At 42.0% G+C, this 17656-nt stretch overlaps 1 pseudogene; it reads left to right on the top strand.

Moving 5' to 3' along the window:
* Positions 1 to 1834: 1834 nt before the first annotated feature.
* LOC133775858 (ADP-ribosylation factor-like protein 6-interacting protein 6) lies at positions 1835 to 13410 on the top strand (annotated as a pseudogene).
* The last annotated feature ends 4246 nt before the right edge of the window (positions 13411 to 17656 follow it).

Here is a 17656-nt window from a genome sequence, read left to right on the forward strand (position 1 = left end):
CCTGGCAATGTATCTCAAAGATAATATGCACATGTGTGCATGCAGCAGCCGTATAGCCAGGAATCAAGGCTAAGGATCACTACAGAGTTGCTCCAATGTGAGAAGACTTGTTTGGATATCCCCAGCATCCCTAGAAACATGGGACTTGGAGACTCTTTAGGGCTTGTCTGTGCAATGGAAAGGACACGGTCTCCTCTAACTCCAAACTTCTGAGTTAAATTTGCTGACATTCTCTACTTTCCTGTAATAGTATAGCCACTAACAAGACTACACATTGTGCTTTCAAAATCTCAGAAATGCCCGCTCTAAGACTTACTCTTATCCATTTCAAACATCTTTGTTCACCAGTTATATGTATTATTAAAAACCTGGAAAAAATTGTAAACAATGTAGCATGTTGGATTCAGTGCCATCACAAAATTTTTATTCTGCATTCATTCTAAATATGTTCAAAGAAGATATTATGATTAAGATCTATGAGAGATCCATTCCCAAGAAAGAGCTTCTGGTCTATAGCTCAAAGATTGAGGAAAAGATATACATTGAATTGAGTTAAAATAAAGTATTTATATATGTGTCAAATAGTTGCATTGCCATATTAATTCACTTTTTCTATAATTGCCACTTACAATTGTCCAACATCTGAAATAAATATACAGCCACAAAAACAATGTAGATAGAAATGCATGATTGGAAATATAAACAATACAGAACAATACAGATGGACAGATTGGAAATATGGACAGATTGGAAATATGGACAATACAGAGGAAAGAGTAGAATTGGAATGCAGTGCCCAATCAGACCAGAGCTACACTGTGCCCAATCAGACCAGAGCTACACTGTGCCCATAACATAAGCTACACTGTGCCCATAGCATAAGCCCCAACAGGGAACCTTTAATGTCATTTTATTGGCCATGAAATGCACCAGAGACAGGCTGACATAGAGGAACACACAATCTCACTAATTTGCCTGTTTCTCCATTTAAATATAGGAGCCCATAGGAAAGGTGCTGAAAACACTTCAACCAATTAAAACTTGTATGACTCTGCTCTACATATAAATATATATCATACACAAATAATATCTAACCCAGATGAGCAGAGTAACTACCATATACCAGGCAGATGTGCTAAAAACAGACACTGAATGTGCACATGTCACTTGGGGAGTGAACCAGCAGATGGAAGATCCTTGCTTGTATGCTCATCTCTGCCTCTTTGCCTTTAAAACTATTTTTTATTTTATTTATTTGAAAGACAGAGTTACAGAGAGAGGTAGAGACAGAGAGAGAGGTCTTCCATCTGCTGGTTCACTCCCCAGATGGCTGCAATGGCTGGAGCTGCACCAACACAAAGCCAGGAGCCAGGAGCTTCTTCAGGGTCCCTCACGTGGGTGCAGGGGCTCAAGGACTTGGGCCATCTTCTACTTCTATCCCAGGCCATAGCAGAGAGCTGGATTGGAAGAGGAGCAGCTGGGACTAGAACCGGTGCCCATATGGGATGCCAGAACTTCAGGCCAGGGCTTTAACCCACTGTGCTATGGCGCCAGCCCCTAAAACTATTTTTTAGATCAATTACTATGCAGGAGGGTCCAAAATGTGTGATTAGGGGAAAAGACATGCTGATTTTGACCAGGGGAGGATTACAGAAGAAAAAGGGAGGGAATGCCTGCGTGCCTGGACTGGGTCCTGTCAGAGAGTTCTACACTCACACTTAGGCACACACAGATGCTTCGTGCAGTTCATGCGTATGCATGGTGGGATGTGTAGCCACTGTGGGATCACCATGAGAGTTGGTCACCTTGGCAGAGATGGAGTGAAGCTCTGATCATGCCAGCTGATGTGAGTATGCCCTCCATCCAATAAAGGACATCCAATAAAGGACATGTACCACATCCAACTAGTGTGTCACCCTGCACACTTGCCCCACCCTCGACCAATGTCAGACATCCCTGGCCCCACCCAACACATACCTCAGGATATCTGCTAAAGGAATACTCCACTATAGAGGCATATTCCAAAGATAAATCCCATCAGAGGAGAAAACCAAAATGTGTTGCCACAAATGCTTAAAAATAAACATAGAGGGCAGCGCTGCAGCTCAATAGGCTAATCCTCTGTCTGTGGCACCAGCACCCTGGGTTCTAGTCCTGGTCGGGGTGCAGGAATCTGCTCTGGTTGCTCCTGTTCCATTCCAGCTCTCTGCTATGGCCCGGGAGTGCAGTGGAGGATGGCCCAAGTGCTTGGGCCCTGCACCCACATGGGAGACCAGGAGAAACACCTAGCTCCTGGCTTCGGATCAGCGTGGTGTGCCGGCTGCAGCACGCCAGCCACAGTGGCCATTGGTGGGTGAACCAACAGAAAATGAAGACCTTTCTCTCTGTCTCTCTCTCTCACTGTCCACTCTGCCTGTCAATAAATAAATAAATAAATAAACATACAAATACAATAATAATGAATAAGAAAGACAATATTACTCCCTAAAAGGAACAAAACAAGGCAGATTAAAGAATATCTGAGCTACAAGACAAAACCTAGGCTATATCTGTTAGTCAAAAAAGAAGAAAAAAATTTAGAAAAACCAAAAATGGTATTTGAGATTTGTGATACTACCTAATGATGAAACATAAGTGTATTAAAGTTCCTGAAGGACTGGATAGAGCAGATTACAAGACATGTTCAGTGAAATAGTAGCAGAAAACGTCCCTAATTTGGAGAAAGATAGGGACATCCAAATACAGGAAGCACATAGAAGGCCTAAAAAAATCAGAAAAAATCTTCACAACAGTGAATTATAGTCAGTACTTCAAAGTAAAATACAAAGAAAAGATCCTAAAGTGTGTATGATAGAAATGCCAGATTCTGTTCAAAGCATCTCCAATCGGATTGAGAGCTGATTCTCTCATAGCCTCATCAGCAATCTTTGAGGCTATAAGAGAATGGACATAATTCAAGTCACAGGAAGATGTTACTATAGTAACTGTATATACAACCAAAGCTAGGGTGCTTGCCTATTTAAAATAAACGTTAATAGATCTAAAGGGAGATATAGACTCCAATACAGTAATACTGGTGGAATACAACACCACACTTTCATCAATTGACAGATACAACAACTCAACAAAGAAATAACAGAGCTAACCTAAACTACTGACCTATTGATTTCCACAGAACTTTTCTTCATAAAACTTCAGAATACACATTCTTCTCATCAGTGCGTGGAACTTTCCCTAGGATAGATCATTTGCAGGACTATAAAACAAGTCTCAACAAATTAAAAAAAAATAAACCATGCCATGTATCTTTCCTGATCACAATTGAATGAAGCTGAAAATTAACAACTTAAGGAACTGTGAAAAATACTCAGGGTGCCAGAGTAAGCAGTCCAGCCTTAGCGGTGGCTGGGTCAGGATGCTGGCCCCTGTGCACCTGGAGTGGGAGGCGGAGGGGAGAGGGGGGGCGGGCTAGCAGAGAGGAGGAGTCCAGAGCAGTGGAGCTCTGCACGCCACGGCGATGAGCGCGCTGAGTCGCTGGGAGGGAAGTTATGCGTGGGGAGAAACGCGCCAAAGGGAGAGCGGGATGGGTTCCTGAGGCACCGCGATGACGCCGGGCCGCTAACTGCGGGTTAGGAGAGTGGACTGGGGAGCAGTGAGCATAGGGAGCGGGGGAAGCACACAGGCTCCTGAATGTATGTTGGAGGGGCCTGGGCGAGCTTTAGGACCCGGTGTAGACCGTGGGACTGCAGGGGCCTGCGCTAGCCTGGGTGGCCGAGACTAAGCACGTTGGAGAGACGCAACCCGGCCTACTGGGGCCTCGGCCTGCCTGTCCCTGCGCGCTTTCCTGCGCCCGCTCTCGCCTGCCGCCCCAGAATCCTCCCGCGCTCCTGGGGCGTCCAGCCTCTCCCGCGAGCCCACTGCTCCCTCTCAGCCCCGCCGCCCACCCTCCGCACCCCTGCGTGCCTGGGCCAGGTGGTGGAGGCCTCAGGAGCGCCCTGCCGCTGATTGGCTGTTGCGGTCGTGGGGCGGGGCCAGTGAGAGACACTGGACCTTGGCGGTTTTCTTTTTTTTTTTTTTAAACTTTTATTTAATGAATATAAATTTCCAAAGTACAGCTTATGGATTACAATGGCTTCCCCCACCATAACTTCCCTCCCACCTGCAACCCTCCCCTTTCCTGCTCCCTCTCCCCTTCCGTTCACATCAAGATTCATTTTCAATTCTCTTTATATACAAAAGATCAGTTTAGTATATATTAGGTAAAGATTTCAACAGTTTGCCCCCACATAGCAACACAAAGTGAAGAAATACTGTTGGAGTACTAGTTATAGCATTAAATAACAGTGTACAGCACATTAAAGACAGAGATCCTACATGATATTTTTAAAAAATTGATTACTTTTGTATGCAATTTCCAATTTAACACCAAGTTTCTTTTTTATTTTCAATTATCTTTATATACAGAAGATCGATTCAGTATATGCTAAGTAAAGATTTCATCAGTTTGCCCCCACACAGACACACAAAGTGTAAAAATACTGTTTCAGGGGCGGAGCCAAGATGGTGGATAGTGAGGACATGCGCCTTAGTTTGTGAAAATAAAGTTTCATAAAAGTGGAATTACTGTAGCCTCAGGAAAAGACTCAAGAAAAAAACTGCAGAGGAAACGCTTCTGGATCTAGTGGATGTGACACAGAGGACTTACAGGGAGCCCACCGCATGGAAAACCAACCGAGATGAGCCGAGCGGCGGGAGACGAGCCAGAGCCACAGAATCTCGCCAGCGCGGGAACCAACGGAGGAGGGTAAGACAAAGACCTCAGAAACCCGAGACATTGGGGGGGGGGGAACAGAGGCCTCTCCCTTCATTCACCAAGCAAAACAAAGAGCACCGCGATTTTACATATGTAAAGCGCAGCCAAACTCAGTAACTTTACATTGAGGGCTGCATAAACTCTTTGTGTGGTCCCAGGGGTAGATCAAACGAATACTCACAGAGGCCAGATTTCAACTACCCTCAACTCCACTCCCAACTGAGTCAAAAAAAAAAAAAAAAAGAGAGAGAGAGCGATCCAGCAAGGAGCAAGGGAGTGAGCAATCTGGGAGAGTTGCTCTTTGCACAGCCTTAAACCTGAAGAATCAAGCATAGCTATCTGGCCACACCCATCACAGCCCCTAAGGATCCAACAAAGCAGACAGCTCACTTAGAGGCATAGTATAACGAGAAAAAAAACCACAGCAAAAACAAAACAAAAACAAAAACAAAAAAAAAAAACCAAAAGCACCATAAATTATCTCCAACATGCCAAACAACAAACATAGAAGCCGAGGTAACAAGAGCAAGGAAGGCACTATGACGCCCCCAAGTGAACAAGACATGCCAATGCAAGATTATGAAGATGAAGAGATAGAGGAAATGCAAGAAGCAGATCAACAGGCTAATCCTCCGCCTTGCGGCGCCAGCACACCGGGTTCTAGTCCCAGTCGGGGCACCGATCCTGTCCCGGTTGTCCCTCTTCCAGGCCAGCTCTCTGCTGTGGCCAGGGAGTGCAGTGGAGGATGGCCCAAGTGCTTGGGTCCTGCACCCCATGGGAGACCAGGAAAAGCACCTGGCTCCTGCCATCGGATCAGCGCGGTGCGCCGGCCACAGCGTGCTACCGCGGCAGCCATTGGAGGGTGAACCAACGGCAAAAGGAAGACCTTTCTCTCTGTCTCTCTCTCACTGTCCACTCTGCCTGTCAAAAATTTAAAAAAAAAAAAGATCTCAAAAAATTGATAAGAACATTAAGAAGTTCTCAAAAACAAATTCTTGAACTACAGAAATCCTTAATGGACAAGATAGAAAATCTATCCCGTGAAAATGAAATATTAAGGAGGAATCAAAATGAAATGAAACAACTAGTAGAACAGGAAACTGAGATAGTGACAAAAAAACCACAATGAAATGAAGAACTCAATAGATCAAATGGCAAACACATTAGAGAGCCTTAAAAACAGAATGGGTGAAGCAGAAGAGAGAATATCGGAATTAGAAGACAGAGAACAGGAAAGGAAACAGGCAAACCAAAGAAAAGAAGAAGAAATCAGAAATCTAAAAAATACTGTCAGGAACCTACAGGATACTATTAAAAAACCCAACATTCGGGTTCTAGGAGTTCCTGAAGGCATGGAAAGGGAGAAAGGATTAGAAGGCCTTTTTAGTGAGATACTAGCAGAAAATTTCCCAGGTTTGGAGAAGGACAGAGACATCCTAGTACAGGAAGCTCATAGAAGCCCTAATAAACATGATCAAAAGAGATCCTCACCACGACACGTTGTAATCAAACTCACCACAGTGAAACACAAAGAAAAGATCCTAAAATGTGCAAGAGAGAAACGCCAGATTACTCTCAGAGGATCTCCAATTAGACTCACAGCTGACTTCTCATCAGAAACCCTACAAGCCAGGAGAGAATGGCGAGATATAGCCCAGGTTAAGAGAGAAAAACTGCCAGCCCAGAATATTATATCCTGCAAAGCTCTCATTTGTGAATGAAGGTGAAATAAAGACCTTTCACAGCAAACAGAAATTGAAAGAATTTGTCGCCACTCGTCCAGCCCTGCAAAAGATGCTTAAAGATGTGTTACACACAGAAACACAGAAACACGGTCACCAATATGAAAGAAGGTAAAGGAAGGAAACCTCACAGCAAAAGATCACAGGAGTCTCCAACCAGATATTAGAAAATATCTTTGGCAAATGGCAGGGCAAAGTTACTCCTTCTCAATAGTCACATTGAATGTTAATGGCTTGAACTGTCCAGTTAAAAGACACTGATTGGCTGATTGGGTTAGGGAACAAAACCCATCTTTTTGCTGCTTACAAGAAACTCATCTTTCCAACAATGATCCATACAGACTGAAAGTGAAAGGCTGGAAAAAGATATACCATGCCAACAGAAATGAAAAAGGGAGGGCGTAGCAATCTTAATATCGGACAACATAAACTTTACCACAAAAACTGTCAGGAGAGACAAAGAGGGGCACTATATAATGATTAAGGGATCCATTCAACAGGAAGATATAACAATTATCAATGTATATGCACCTAATCACAGGGCACCAGCTTATTTAAAAGACTTGTTAAGGGACTTAAAGGGAGACTTAGACCCCAATACAATAGTACTGGGGGACTTCAATACTCCACTCTCAGAGATAGACAGATCAAAAGGACAGAAGATCAACAAGGAGACAGCAGATTTAAATGACACTATAGCCCAAATGGATCTAACAGATATCTACAGAACATTTCATCATACATCTAAGGACTTTACATTCTTCTCAGCAGTACATGGAACCTTCTCTAGGATTGACCACATGCTAGGCCATAAAGCAAGTCTCAGCAAATTCAAGAGAATTAGAATCATACCATGCAGCTTCTCAGACCACAAAGGAATGAAATTGGAAATTAGCAACTCGGGAATCCCCAGAGCATGTGCAAACACATGGAGATTGAACAACATGCTCCTGAATGAACAATGGGTCATAGAAGAAATTAAAAGAGAAATCAAAAATTTTCTGGAAGTAAATGAGGATAACAGCACAACATACCAAAACCTATGGGATACAACAAAAGCAGTGTTAAGAGGAAAATTTATATCAATAGGTGCCTACATCAAGAAATTGGAGAGGCACCAAATAGAGCTTCCAAGTCATCTCAAGGATCTAGAAAATCTACAGCAAACCAAACCCAAACCCAGTAGAAGAAGGGAAATAATTAAAATCAAAGAAGAAATCAACAGGATTGAATCAAAAAAACCATTACAAAAAATCAGCCAAACGAGGAGCTGTTTTTTTGAAAAAATAAACAAAATGGACACCCCATTGGCCCAACTAACTAAAAAAAGAAGAGAAAAGACCCAAATCAATAGGATCAGAAATGAAAAAGGAAACATAACAACAGACACCACAGAAATAAAAAGAATCATCAGAAATTACTGCAAGGACTTGTATGCCAGCAAACAGGGAAATCTATCAGAAATGGACAGATTCTTGGACACATACAACCTACCTAAATTGAGCCAGGAAGACATAGAAAACCTAAACCGACCCATAACTGACACAGAAATTGAAACAGTAATAAAGGCCCTCCCAACAAAGAAAAACCCAAGACCAGATGGATTCACTGCTGAGTTCTACCAGACATTTAGAGAAGAACTAACTCCAATTCTAACTAACTCCAATTCTTCTCAAACTATTCAGAACAATCGAAAAAGAGGGAATCCTCCCAAATTCTTTCTATGAAGCCAGCATCACCTTAATTCCTAAGCCGGAAAAAGATGCAGCAGTGAAAGAGAATTACAGACCAATATCCCTGATGAACATAGATGCAAATATCCTCAATAAAATTCTGGCCAATAGAATGCAACAACACATCAGAAAGATCATCCACCCAGACCAAGTGGGATTTATCCCTGGTATGCAAGGATGGTTCAACATCTGCAAAACAATCAACGTAATACACTACATTAACAGACTGCAGAAGAAAAACCATATGATTCTCTCAATAGACGCAGAGAAAGCATTTGATAAAATACAACACCCTTTCATGATGAAAACTCTAAGCAAACTGGGTATGGAAGGAACATTCCTCAATACAATCAAAGCAATATATGAAAAACCCACGGCCAGCATCCTATTGTATGGGGTAAAGTTGGAAGCATTTCCGCTGAGATCTGGTACCAGACAGGGATGCCCACTCTCACCACTGCTCTTCAATATAGTTCTGGAAGTTTTGGCCAGAGCTATTAGGCAAGAAAAAGAAATTAAAGGGATCCAAATTGGGAAGGAAGAACTCAAACTATCCCTCTTTGCAGATGATATGATTCTTTATTTAGGAGACCCAAAGAACTCTACTAAGAGACTACTGGAGGCCGGCGCCGTGGCTCAACAGGCTAATCCTCCGCCTTGCGGCCCCGGCACACCGGGTTCTAGTCCCAGTCGGGGCACCGATCCTGTCCCGGTTGCCCCTCTTCCAGGCCAGCTCTCTGCTGTGGCCAGGGAGTGCAGTGGAGGATGGCCCAAGTGCTTGGGCCCTGCACCCCATGGGAGACCAGGATAAGCACCTGGCTCCTGCCATTGGAACAGCGCGGTGCGCCGGCCGCAGCGCGCTACCGCGGCGGCCATTGGAGGGTGAACCAACGGCAAAAGGAAGACCTTTCTCTCTGTCTCTCTCTCACTGTCCACTCTGCCTGTCAAAAATAAAAAAAAAAAGAGACTACTGGAACTCATCGAAGAGTTTGGCAAAGTAGCAGGATATAAAATCAATCCACAAAAATCAACAGCCTTTGTATACACAGGCAATGCCACGGCTGAGGAAGAACTTCTAAGATCAATCCCATTCACAATAGCTACAAAAACAATCAAATACCTTGGAATAAACTTAACCAAGGACTTTAAAGATCTCTACGATGAAAACTACAAAACCATAAAGAAAGAAATAGAAGAGGATACCAAAAAATGGAAAAATATTCCATGTTCATGGATTGGAAGAATCAATATCATCAAAATGTCTATTCTCCCAAAAGCAATTTATACATTCAATGCAATACCAATCACGATACCGAAGACATTCTTCTCAGATCTGGAAAAAATAATGCTGAAATTCATATGGAGACACAGAATACCTCGAATAGCCAATGCAATCTTGTACAACAAAAACAAAGCCGGAGGCATCACAATCCCAGATTTCAGGGCATACTACAGGGCAGTTGTTATCAAAACAGCATGGTACTGGTACAGAAACAGATGGATAGACCAATGGAACAGAATGGAAACACCAGAAATCAATCCAAACATCTACAGCCAACTTATATTTGATCAAAGATCCAAAACTAATCCCTGGAATAAGGACAGCCTTTTCAATAAATGATGCTGGGAAAATTGGATTTCCACGTGCAGAAGATTGAAGCAAGACCCCTACCTTTCACCTTACACAAAAATTCACTCAACGTGGATTAAAGACTTAAATCTACGACCCGAAACCATCAAATTATTAGAGAGCATTGGAGAAACCCTGCAAGATATAGGTACAGGCAAAGACTTCTTGGAAAAGACCCCAGGAGCACAGGAAGTCAAAACCAAAATTAACATTTGGGATTGCATCAAATTGAGAAGTTTCTGTACTTCAAAAGAAACAGTCAGGAGAGTGAAGAGGCAACCGACAGAATGGTAAAAAATATTTGCAAACTATACTGCAGATAAAGGGTTGATAACCAGAATCTACAAAGAAATCAAGAAAATCCACAACAACAGAACAAACAACCTCAATCGACATTTTTCGAAAGAGGAAATCCAAATGGCCAACAGACACATGAAAAAATGTTCAAGATCACTAGCAATCAGAGAAATGCAAATCAAAACCACAATGAGGTTTCACCTCACCCCGGTGAGAATGGCTCACATACAGAAATCTACCAACAACAGATGCTGGAGAGGATGTGGGGAAAAAGGGACACTAACCCACTGTTGGTGGGAATGCAAACTGGTTCAGCCACTATGGAAGTCAGTCTGGAGATTCCTCAGAAACCTGAACATAACCCTACCATACAACCCAGCCATCCCACTCCTTGGAATTTACCCAAAGGAAATTAATTTGGCTAATAAAAAAGCCATCTGCACATTAATGTTTATTGCAGCTCAATTCACAATAGCTAAGACCTGGAACCAACCCAAATGCCCATCAAGAGTAGACTGGATAAAGAAATTATGGGACATGTACTCCATAGAATACTATACAGCAGTAAGGAACATTGAAACACAGTCATTTGCAACAAGATGGAGGGATCTGGAAAACATCATGCTGAGTGAATTAAGCCAGTCCCAAAGAGACAAATATCATTTGTTTTCCCTGATCGGCGACAACTGAGCACCAAAGGGGAAACCTGTTGAAGTGAAATGGACACTATACGAAACAATGACCTGATCAGCTCTTGTCCTGACTCTAGATGTACAATGTAACACTTTATCCTTTTTAGTATTTGTTGTTGTTGTTATTGTTCTAGTACTAGTGGTTGAACTCTGTAATTAACACACAATTATTCTTAGGTGTTTAAATTTTAACTGAAAAGTGATCCCTGTTAAATTTCAGAGTGGAAACAGAGAGGGAGGAGATGCACAATTTGGGACATGCACAATCAGTCTTGCCCCAAATGATGGAGTTAGAAATGTGCCAGGGGATTCCTATACAATCCCATGAAGGTGGCATGTACCAATACCATCTCACTAGTCCAAGTGATCAATTTCAGTTCACATTCTATGGCTTGGATAGGTCTAAGAAACAAAGGGATCACACAAACAAGACAAGTGTCTGCTAATACTAACTGATAGAATCAAAAAGGGAGAGAAATATCCAGCATGGGAAGTGGGATACACAGCAGACTCATAGAATGGCAGATGTCCTAAACAACACTCTGGCCTCAGAATCAGCCCTTAAGGCATTCGGATCTGGCTGAAGAGCCCATGAGAGTATTGTAGGCATGGAAAGCCAAGACACCATGGAAAAGAAAAAAAAGAAGAAGACCTAAATGAAAGATCTCTGTGAGTGAGATCCCAGTGGAAAGAACGGGGCCATCAAAGAAGGAGGTACCTTTCTCTGAAGGGAGGAGAGAACTTCCACTTTGACTGTGACCCTATCGGAATAAGATCAAAGTCAGCGAACACTAAAGGCTTCCATAGCCCTGGCAACTCATGACTAGAGCCTAGGGAGATTACTGACGCCATGAACAGGACTGACAAATTGTTAAATCAGCAACAGGAGTCACTGTGTACTTACATCCCATGTGGGATCTGTCCTTAATGTGTTGTCTAATGTGCAGTGATGCTATAACTAGTACTGAAACAGTATTTTTACACTTTGTGTTTCTGCGTGGGTACAAACTGATGAGAACTTTACTAATTATATACTGAATCGATCTTCTGTATATAAAGATAATTGGAAATGAAAAAAAAAAACAACCTGGTGTTAAATTGGAAATGGCATAGAAAATTAATTAATTTTTAAAAAAATGTTATGTAGGATCTCTGTCTTTAATGTGCTGTACACTCTTTATAATGCTATAACTAGTACTCCAACAGTATTTTTTTTTTCACTTTGTGTTGCTATATGGGGGCAAACTGTTGAAATCATTACCTAATATATACTAAACTGATCTTTTGTATATAAAGATAATTGAAAATTAATCATGATGTGATTGGAAGGGGAGAGGGAGCGGGAAAGGGGAGGGTTGTGGGTGGGAGGGAAGTTTTGGGAGGGGGAAGCCATTGTAACCCATAAGCTGTACTTTGGAAATATATAGTCATTAAATAAAAGTTTAATAAAAAAATACTGTTTTAGTACTAGTTATAGCATCACTTCACATTGGACAACACATTAAGGACAGATCCCACATGAGACATAAGTACACAGTGACTCCTGTTGATTTAACAATTTGACACTCTTGTTTATGGCGTCAGTAATCTCCCTAGGCTGTAGTCATGAGTTGTAAGGCTATGGAAGCCTTTAGGTTTCGCCAACTTTGATCTTATTCTGATAGGGTCATAGTCAAAGTGGAAGTTCTCTCCCTCCTTCAGAGAAAGGTACCTCCTTCTTTGATGGCCCCATTCTTTCCACTGGGATCTCATATGCAGAGATCTTTCATTTAGGACCTCGGCGGTTTTCTCCATCTTTCCCACCCTGTCTTTTGAGGAGAGCGGGAGGTGTTCGGCTCCACGCTGCTGCCTGCCTCCGTACCCCAGTGCCCTTTTGGGCCCACAGTACCCTGCCTTCTCTCAGGGGGACAGTTGGGGTGAAGGCGAAGTCGACGACGAGGAGGGATGCAACCAATTGGCCCGCGACTTGCGGGCAGAGTTCTGGGCTGGGCCATCGTCGGAGTCCAAGAGAGGTTCTCTGTTCCCGCCAGTTGGAGTTGGGTCGCCGGTGATGCTGGAGAAGCCCATGGCATCTTCCCGGCTGCTGCGGGAAGCTGAACCCCGGCTTGGCAGTGGCTGGTCAGGTCCTTTCTCTTCTGTGTTCGCCATCCTCCTCACCTTTCTGCTCCCCGTTGTCTACCTGGTCGTTAAAGAGTTGCATGCTGAGAATTTGAAAAATGAAGATGGCATAGACACTGGGCTGTTAGGATTCTGGACTCTGCTTATACTATCCCTAACTGCTGGATTCTCCTGTTGCAGCTTTTCTTGGACAGTGACTTATTTTGATTCTTTTGAACCAGGAATGTTTCCTACTCCTCTTCCACCTGCCAGGTTCAAGAAACTGACTGGACACTCCTTCCACGTGGGCTATAGCATGACAATTTTGAATGGCATTGTGGCTGTTCTTACTGTAGCATGGTGCCTCATGTCAATCCACACTGGAGCAATACTGTTGGCAAAATAGTCTAAATTCTTTTGTAATAACAGGAAGAACATCATTGCCTACTCAGAAGACTGAGAAACCTTAAGTTCATTTTATGGTTCATCTGTGTGTCATTATGGAAGAACTTTTCAAGCATCATTCTAGAGGCTAGATCTTGGGAGTATATGAATATTAAGTTTCAAGTACTTTCTTAAAAGTATAAGGTGTTTACCTCATCTTTTTACTTTTGCACGTTTAGTTCTTTTATTTATTTATTTTTATTTTTGACAGGCAGAGTGGACAGTGAGAGAGAGAGACAGAGAGAAAGGTCTTCCTTTGCCATTGGTTCACCCTCCAATGGCCAGCGCAGCCGGCGCACTGCGGCCGGCAAATAGAAATCAAATTTGAAAACTTGGGGCCGGCACTGTGGCATAGTGGGTGAAGCTGCCACCTAAGTGCCAGCATCCCATATGGGCACCAGTTCAAGTCCCGGCTGCTCCACTTCCAACCCAGCTCTCTGCTATGGCCTGGGAAAGCAGTGGAGGATGGCCCAAGTACTTGGGTCCCTGTACCAACGTGGGAGACCTGGAAGAAGCTCCTGACTCCTGGCTTCGGATCAGCTCAGCTGTGGCCGTTTGTGGCCATTTCAGGAATGAACCAGCGATGGAAGACCTCTCTCTCTGCCTCTGCCTCTGCCTCTCCCTTTCTGTATCTCTGCCTTCCAAATAAATGAATAAATCTATAAAAAAAACTAAAAAAAATTTGAAAACTTGAATACCAGCCAATGCCCAATTTCCCCTGTATATAGTACATTTTTGCTAAGAGTACTGATTTTACTGTGTAATAGAGAAAGAATTATTTCTTATATATACATTACATTAGGAGAGTAAGCAATACATACAACACCAACATTTTGTAGAACTAACTTTTAAGAAAGAATATTTAGTTTTTGATACTCATATAATCAAAGAAGGTGCATGTGTATTTTTATGGGAGATACTTCCTTGTGTCTTTTTTAAACATATTTTCCTACCACAAATTTATGTTTTTAAATTATTACATTTAGACAGTTATAAACATTATTTCCTAACTGATGTAACCTACTACTTGCCATTTTTACTATAGCAAATTTTTTAATGTGATTTTTTAAAAACTTTTTTAATAAACATAAATTTTCAAAGTACAGATTTTGGATTACAGTGGCTTTTTCCCCCAAAACCTCCCTCCCACCCACAACCATCCCATCTTCCGCTTCCTCTCCCATCCCATTCACATCAATATTCATTTTCAATTATCTTTATATACAGAAGATCAACTTAGTATATACTAAGTAAAGGTTTCAACAGTTTGTACCCACACAGAAACACAAAGTGTAGAGTACTGTTTGAGTACTAGTTATTGTTAATTCACATAGTACAACACATTTAGGACAGAGATACTACATGGGAAGTAATTGCACAGTGACTCCTGTTGTTGATTTAACAATTGACACTCTTGTTTATGGCATCAGTAATCACTTGAGGCTCTTGTCATGAGTTGCCAAGGCTATGGAAGCCTTTTGAGTTCGCCAACTCCGATCTTATTTAGACAAGGTCATAGTAAAAAAAAAAAAAGTAGAATTTTTTTTTTTGATAGGCAGAGTGGACAGTGAGAGAGAGAGACAGAGAGAAAGATCTTCCTTTGCCGTTGGTTCTGTCAGAGGCCACCCGACAAACCACACGGAGACACAGCATTCAGTCAATTCATCACCATGTTTATTGCCTCGTCACGTTCCAGGCCAAAGTAGGGGGCCCAGCGATGAGGGACTGGAGGCCGTCTCCATGGGGAAACTCTTCAGCCTCCAGAAGCCAGCACCAAGAAACACAAGGATATATACCCCAGGCTCCATACAGATAACATTCATTGCGTGCAATCATGCATAGCACAGGAACAAAACAAGTTTACAAGGTGGCAAAGATCAGGGTACAAGCTCTGCCGATAGAGCAAAGAACATCATAAACCTTCATCAGAAGTCACATCCTGCCTGCAGGAATGAGTCTTGTGCCTTCAGAACAATAAGCACAGGAAACAGGATTAGATAAGGGACAGCCTCAGCCTGCTGCATCTCATGTTGGGTCAGGGCCACTAGCCCCGACAGGTTCACCCTCCAATGCCCGGCGCGGCTGGCGCGCTGCAGCTGGCGCACCACGCTGATCTGAAGGCAGGAGCCAGATGCTTCTCTTGGTCTCCCACGGGGTGCAGGGCCCAAGCACTTGGGCCATCCTCCACTGCACTCCCTGGCCACAGCAGAGAGCTGGCCTGGAAGAGGGGCAACTGGGACAGAATCCGGTGCCCCAACCGGTACTAGAACTTGGTGTGCTGGCGCCGCTAGGTGGAGGATTAGCCTGTTGAGCCATGGCGCCAGCCAATAGAATTTTTTTAAATGACTGAAAAAAGATAAGTTATGTCTATAAAATACTGAGAAATTTGAGGCTGCTCACTATTTCTATTCTCACAATTCCAAATATTTATATTGATATATGGTTATTTTCAAAATACTGACATTATTTCATTTTCAATAAACAGAAACCCCAAATTTTAAATGTAGGAATGCTTGAGCTATGTTTTTAATCTCAAAAAAATTAGTTACTGAAGTGGAAGAGGTATTTTGATATTCTAAATATGTTCAATAAACTTTGTATAATACTATGTATAATATAGTTTCTATAGTTTTTTAATTTTTGTATTTATTCTTTAATTGTGGTGTTAAGTTTTGTTTTCACAGTAATTTAGCCTTAATTGTTCACTTTCCTTACTAGATATCTTAAGCCTTTAGAAAGTCACCTCAATTTTTGAAAGATGTATAATTTATAAAGGTACTTTGCCTGGGTATGGAAAAAGTAACATTAGTAAACCACTAAGTAGTGAATCTGCTTATTAAGACTAAATGGAAAATGAATGTGTGTGGAGAATTCCCCTGAACATTATCTGCTAAATATTGTTACTCAATAAACAAGGTTTTTAAAAGTAAATATATATATTCCTGAACCTCATTATCCTGAATAAACAGTGAGTTATAGAAGAAATCAGAAATAAATTTAAAAAAAATCCTAGAAATGAATGAATATGAGAACATCACATACCAAAACTTATGGGATAGTACAAAGGCACTGTTTAGAGAAAAGTTGTTAGTAACTTGCGCTGAGGTCAAGAAATTCAAAAGGCTTCAAATAAATGATCTAACAATGCAGCTCATTTCAAGGACATAGAAACAAGAACAAGGAAAACCCAGAATTAGTAAGAGGAAAGAAATCATAAAAATAGAGAAGAAATAAATTTAATCAAAACATGAGACAAAAGATCAATATAAAAAAGAGACGTTTTTCCAAAAAAGCTGAAATTGATATATCATTAGCCCAGCAAAGCAAAATAAAGGAAAAGAACAAAAATAATAAAATCAGAGATGAAAAAGAAGGTGTTACAATGGATATTACAGAATAAAAAGAATAATCAGGAATTACCACAAACATCTATATGCCAACAGTTGGCTTAGAAAATCTATTCAATGAAGTAATAGAAAATTTCCCTAATTTGCTTAAAAAATACAGTCACCCAATTACAGGAAGCACATAGAACCTCAAATATACATGAATCAGATAATCATCACCATGAAGCATTATATTCAAACATCTAAAAGTTAAATACAAGGACTGACGTTGTTTTACAGCAGGTAAAGCCACAGCCTGCAATGCCAGCATCCCATATGGATGTTGATTCATGCCCCAGATATTCTACTTCCAATCCAATTTCCTGTTAATGGCCTAATTTTCCCAATTAGAGGAAAATGGCTGAAGTGTTTGGACCCCCATCATAAACATGGAAGACCCAGAGTAAATTCCTGGCTCCTAGGTTCAGCATCAACTAGTCTTGGCCATTTCTCTCTCTCTCTCACCATCTTTGTAAATCTTGTTTTTAATTTTATTTTAGTTTTATTTTTATTTTTTTTGGACAAGCAGAGTTAGAGAGAGAGAGAGAGAGAGAGAGAGAGAGACAAAGGTTTTCCTTTTTCTGTTGGTTCATCCCCTAGTGGCCGCTACTGCCAGCGCATACAGCTGGTGCACTGTGCCTATCCAAAGCCAGGAGCCAGGTGCCTCCTCCCATGTGGGTGCAGGGCCCAAGGACCTGGGCCATCCTCCACTGCACTCCTGGGCCACAGCAGAGAGCTGGACTGGAAGAGGAGCAACCAGGACAGAATCCGGCGCCCCAACCGGGACTAAAACCCTGGGTGCTGGTGCCACAGGCAGAGGAT

This window comes from Lepus europaeus, chromosome 17, assembly GCF_033115175.1.
Source record: "Lepus europaeus isolate LE1 chromosome 17, mLepTim1.pri, whole genome shotgun sequence".
NCBI classification, from domain to species: domain Eukaryota; kingdom Metazoa; phylum Chordata; class Mammalia; order Lagomorpha; family Leporidae; genus Lepus; species Lepus europaeus.